Genomic DNA, 6,330 nt, shown 5'->3' with positions numbered 1-6,330 from the left:
GGGGGGGGGTATATTTACATGCATCAGTGCCACTTTACTTTATTTTTATTTTTTGACAGTCTTTATTATGTTTTTAATGCGGGTGTGTTGTAGAATGGTATATTTATTTTACCACCGTTAAAATAGATGATTGACAAAGGAGAGATATTAAAAACTCAAAACGGGTAAGAGATTACAACTGTTATCATATTCCTCTATATTCCTTCAGACAATTTTATATTGATCCCGATTCTTGGTGTAGAAGTTAAATGGGACATTGTGCTATTTATAAACACAGTTGTAACAACCTGTTAAATAACCACATAGCTTATAGTGCAATTAAATGCAAACAAATATATTAAGTTTCCTATTATATCTAATAATAATTATATTTATCTATAGCTTATGTATGTAGGACTAATTGTATGTATTTATTCCACATAATTAAACAATAATCTCTTGAAATTGGATAAATCTGACAAATCTAGTGATTCCCATACATATATAAAAAAAAATAACCAGGTTTTATAATCAGAGTGCATTTGAATGTTATTGACGATGACATCATATTTTTATTATTTATAAGTGTTAAGTACAACACGGTAGGATCTTTCACAGATTATACTACAGCTTACGTTTTGTTAAACCTGACAAGATTAACTTGCATCAAAGAAATGTGCATTACATATTATGTATAGCAGTCTTAATAATTACCTCATTCAACTAACGTTAAAATCCGTGTAATAACGCTTATAAGTAGTTGAGATCAAAGTAAGATTTTCATTGTTGTAATGTTTCGTAACCTTGTTTTCCATATTAGGAAATAAACATTGCAGTTAGAATTTAACATGGAACAGCCCCAGGTAAACATGATCAGGAAAAAATAAATATGCAGCATTATGTATTTGACACAATTGCCTTTAATTGAGTTATTATAAACACGATTACCTAATATTATATTCTCACACCTTTCTGATGTTGTCCTCTATTAGATTTAAAGGATTAGCGTGTCCACACTGACAACGGCACACTTCTCATCCAGATTATCACATCTTACATCTAAAGGCAGACTTCATTTTTTGGCTTTTGTACCTGCCCAGGTATTGTGATTGGTTTCTCCCCAGGTAGACACACCTGGCCCTTTGACCAGAGGTGACAGAACAATCATCACAACATGTGTTTCTATCTGTCCTGTTCCCAGTGAACACATGACCTTGGGGCCCATACATTTATCCTTGGGCTTACACAGTGTAGTTTTGTTACGAAGTTGGTCAAGGCCATCGCCAAAGATATCTCCCAGCATGCAAGTGTGTGTTGGGTAACGGGTCTGTCCCTTGATATTACCACTCCCCCCTCACAAAGGGAGGTAATTACAAGTATGGAGGACCCTTGAGTTATTCAATCAAATATCGGTTCAATCATTGTTGCTATTCAAACATCAGAGGAGGCTTTGTGAATCGCTAAATAAACCTTAGGGGATGCAAGGTAACAATGGAGGGGCTTTGTGTAGGGTGTCAAGCATTAAAATTACAGGGGAGGGGGGCATACATGCCATCTTTGCCTATTTTGGAAAGAGACACCCGATTTTTAGGCTTTCGTGTTGTGAATGTTTAAATATTTTATCCAGCTAAACCCTCATTTAATCTTATGAAAACATCCAAGAAAAAAATGAAAATGAATTTGATAAGTATTTGACAATGTAAAATTTAGTCACTATGTCATGGTCACCATCAAAAAATGAATATCCGAAATATTGTTTCTATTTTATGACAAAATAATCCTTAAGACGAAAATAGATCTATTTTCATCAAGTCATCAGCTCAGGCTGGGAACGCTTTGAAAATAAAAGCTTCGGGCCTTCAAGTGGCAAATCATTTTTTTAAGAGAAAAAGTAAAGAGTCACAGGAGACAAAATAAAATATACTACACTACCAACAAATAAGGTAATTGCTCTACTTTCATGACACTCCGGACTAATCTATGCTAATTACTGTAGTAAGTACCTTACCTAGTATCTACATCCTATTCACCTGACAGTAATTGACAGTCATTGTTGTCCCCCTAAGTCATTTGTGACTGGCTAATGGCCTGCTGTATTGACCTAAGTACTTGCTAATCACAAACGATTGCAGTGACTACTGGCCCATTCTTATGTTGATGCCTGCACAATGTCCACAATAAAAGGATTTCTACATTTCTACGTCTGATCAGAGCAACACTGGATCACTAATATGGCACCTGATCCGAGTCAAGGAGACTCTTCAAGATTGCAATACATTTAGATTATGTATGGCATGGCACTCAACCTTTAGACGCTGGTGATTTGGTCGTAAAACGGACCCTTGTTGGTTTGCTGTTTGTAATTGAAATTTTTCATTATGACACGGATGGGGACTTTTATTTAAACATTTCCTCTTGTCACACATTGAGGTTTTGATAGTGGTTTAAACGCTTCCTTCCTAGGTCATTGTATCATTATAAAGGACAGCGGTCCCAATGTCATGACCTCTGTGTGGGGGTTATAGACACACATCAATGTGCTTTTATACCTTTTATACCCCTGACATCATAGAACAGGTGGGGGGATGTGTTCTAAGACAGAAAAGTTTCAACAAATCCAAGTCTTTATTGAAAAATATATCCCAACAAATGACACACTTCTGATGTCTGTAGGTACTCTTATAGAATAGACAATTTTCTTTTTGAATACACACGATCTTTTAAGTTATAGAAATACACTGTCTCTTAATTTGTAACACTTTAAATCAAAGAGTGGGCAAGTCTAGTTTATGTATATAGGGGGGGAATGATTTAAAAAGATTTTTTCTCCCTTCGTTGGGGGCCTTCCTTAGCTGTGCAGGTTCCCTTTAGTAATCACAGTGTCTGTCCGTCCATTTGCCCTCAGTAGCCCCCAATTGAAAATAATGTGGGTTACAGTAGCCGTTTTTTATGGATATTTAATTTAAAGAGTTTATTATAAAGAGTTGCGGTCAGTGTTACTATAATAGAAAACCAGCTGAAACCTTCCAGGGTTTTGGGTTTCTACAATTGAATGGGAATAATTGGTTCCTGATTTGTATTTATATTTGCTATGTCCACCCAGACATCTAATAGCCCGGAAACGTCCAGCTCAGCCACTGTCCACTAGCTCCCCGACATTGTGGAAACAAGTGTCTCGCAGATGGTCAATTTTACTTTCTGTTTCGGTTGCCAGGGACAATTGCGAAAAGAGGACTGTCCAGACGGTGATTTCCATTGATTTTGTGAATCTTGTTTGAGAGTGTACAGCCTGGCAGGCCTAGCACCTTGCCTAGGGAGGTATGTTATATCAGCACAAACAGAGTTTAACTAAATCATAGGAAAAGCTCTTGTATCAAATTGTCTAATGCTATATAACAAACTCTGGTGAATTTTTGTTTCCGCTACACTTGTGCTGATCTTAACAAAATATCCATTTCTTTTATTTCGCTTCAAGCTGATCAGACTTTGGTCAAGTGGACAGTGGTCATTAGATGGAGGAACTGACCACATCAGCATGGATCAGAACTAAAACCCAATGACAAGGTCCATAATTACAAAGTCTTCTAATCTCACTGCCCGATGGTCAGCAACTTGTCACCCATCACTCCTGGACACTGGTCAAGGACTTTCAATGTACCCCTCATCCCTCAAGGATCTGTGTGGTCAGTGTATTGTTAGCTTCATTAATTATTCACCCAAAATATAAAATGGAATTTCTTTGAAATGTCTTTAAAGTTCCAATAATAATTGTGTATTTGGTGTTCATATTATAGTCTCTTTGATTCTATGAACATACAACTTTAATTATGAATTTCAATTTTTTTTATAGTTTGGTAGAAAAAATCAACACAAAGTTTTATTTTAAGATGTTCATTCTCCGGTCAACAAGTTCCTGACCACAAGTTGGAGACATTGGATGTCACTGACAATAAACCAGCAGTGCCTATCACTAATGACCGTCATTTCTATGCTTCAACCATTCTATACATTGTCTCCAGAATTCTTGTCTGCAGTTTCAGCAAGAGACATTGATCTTCGACCATGGCTCTCTCCAAATAGCCTCATCCCTCCTCCATTTTTGTACTCCTAGGAAATAATTGTCACCAGATTGTCTGGAAAGCAGGGGAAAAGGATACTGACAAATTCCTATCTGTTAACAGATTGATATTTTTCTCTATATTTTACAAGTGTTGTAGTCTTGGACATCAGCAATTAGCCAGCCCGGAGGTGTTTGATAGAAAGGTGTACTTTATGGGCTGGCAGACAAGGTTCCTTCCTGGTAACTTGTGATTACATTGGTAGGTTGTAGATTTATATGGAATGTCAATGACAGAGCTCACTCTTTGTGACCTATGATTGCAGTAGGTCTGTGGATCTGTAGAGTGACAGGATCGTTTCTGGTAAACTATATGATTGGTAGATCAGTAGACCTATACGTACATTTGTATATATAAATATTGGCAGGTTTGTTCCTGGTACCCTATGATTGGTAGGTTCGATCTTGACCAAAGTATGATCATCCAGTGTCCTGTAATGTCGGTAATATCATGTTTACCAATACCCTGTGATGTTGTTTACAACATGATCAAGTCTCCCGCGAGATCAAGAATATTGCCCAAAAAACTATTGTCCCATACTACTGCCCCAAACTATTGCCTTACAGCTTAACATACTATGCCTCACAGAAAATTGATCTAAGAATACTCCCCCACAGACTATACTGCCTATATCCTATTGCATCGTGGAATATTGCCTATATCCTATTGCATCGTGGAATACTGCCTATATCCTATTGCATCGTGGAATACTGCCTATATCCTATTGCATCGTGGAATACTGCCTATATCCTATTGCATCGTGGAATACTGCCTATATCCTGTTGCATTGTGGAATACTGCCTATATCCTATTGCATCGTGGAATACCGACTGATAAAAAAATGTCTCCTCGCACAATCTCTGTGACTTCACAGTTTTATCACTGTCCTGCTCTCGGTTATCAAGAATCATTAGGAACAAGTTTTCTCCAGACATACTAAATGGATGGCCTCCAGTTTCTGATTTGGCCAACAAGATCCTGGGGTATCATGATTAGAGTGTGACGGGAGGAACAGAGCACAGAATGTTGGTCTAATGGTTCAGGGTATATAGTTTTAGCCGCCAGATATAAATAGATACAATAACACAGTATGATGTGATTTGAATCTTCAATAGTTTCTTTGAAATAGCTACACTTGTACAGTGAATGTCTATAGGCTAAGTTTCTGCATGATAACCACAGGACAGAAAACACACGAGCCATAGTTTTGCTGATATTTTTTATAAATTTAAGAATTTACTTGAATGTGTAGTTAAAATGATAACTTTTAATATGGCCAAATCACTTAATTTGTTCGTCCTACTCCAGCACTGAGTTCTGACATTATTGAAATGTCGGCTAGTTTCTAATCATGGCCTACATATACCATGATTATCAAATGCAAATAATGTGCAAAAACACTGAGCTATGCAATAGCTGATTTTACTGGGTTTTTTACTCCATTTTCAACAGTTCGATTCTTTTACCTTATAAATAAAATATCTGCACGAGTCCGGTAACAAATGACTGGTTACCTTGGCAGGTTTCGAGGGCTCCGGTATAGTGTAAATCCATAGTCGGGTATTTAAACCTTGGTTGCCCTGACAACTTCTATTGTCTGTTGTATTTGTCGAAGATTAATTTCCATTCAATAAAAAATATTGACTGTTTAGTTGTTGTTTGAACAGTTGACAATAGCTTGACAAGGCCGTGTAATTGGTCGGTTTATGACCTTTAAGGGGTGATTTTTCATACCAGTCATCTGGTTTATACCTGACCTTTGAACTATGTGTCCTTCTTGTAATAATGGGTGGTTAAAGCTAAATGCATATAGTTAATATTTCACTTTGATGTTGTCATCACAATAGAATTTTTAACAAAAGAGATAGTTTGTATGCAGGCAGACTCATTACAGTAACTGCAAATACATATCTGTCATGTTTATTCTAGTAAAGACAAAAAACAGGAATTTCTAAAGATCTGCATGGTGTGTGTAACATAAAAATCGTGGTTGTATTTCCTGATGCATTAGTCAACCAAGGCGTTTTATCCTGATTGATAATACATGATAGAGGATGAAAAACATAATGAAATAAACTAGTTCAAATTTTGAATATATTATGTAATTGAAAGTTAGTTTAAAAAAAGTTTATCTGTATATTGCCTGCTATTCAAAATTAATTTATCATTATGTGACTTCACCTCAGTTGTGTCATCCCTGTTGATTTCAAGGTCACAATTTGATTAAACAAAA

The sequence above is a fragment of the Mizuhopecten yessoensis genome, unplaced genomic scaffold (assembly GCF_002113885.1).
Source record: "Mizuhopecten yessoensis strain PY_sf001 unplaced genomic scaffold, ASM211388v2 scaffold2329, whole genome shotgun sequence".
In the NCBI taxonomy this organism is placed as follows: Eukaryota; Metazoa; Mollusca; class Bivalvia; order Pectinida; family Pectinidae; genus Mizuhopecten; species Mizuhopecten yessoensis.
This window is presented reverse-complemented; position numbering follows the sequence as displayed.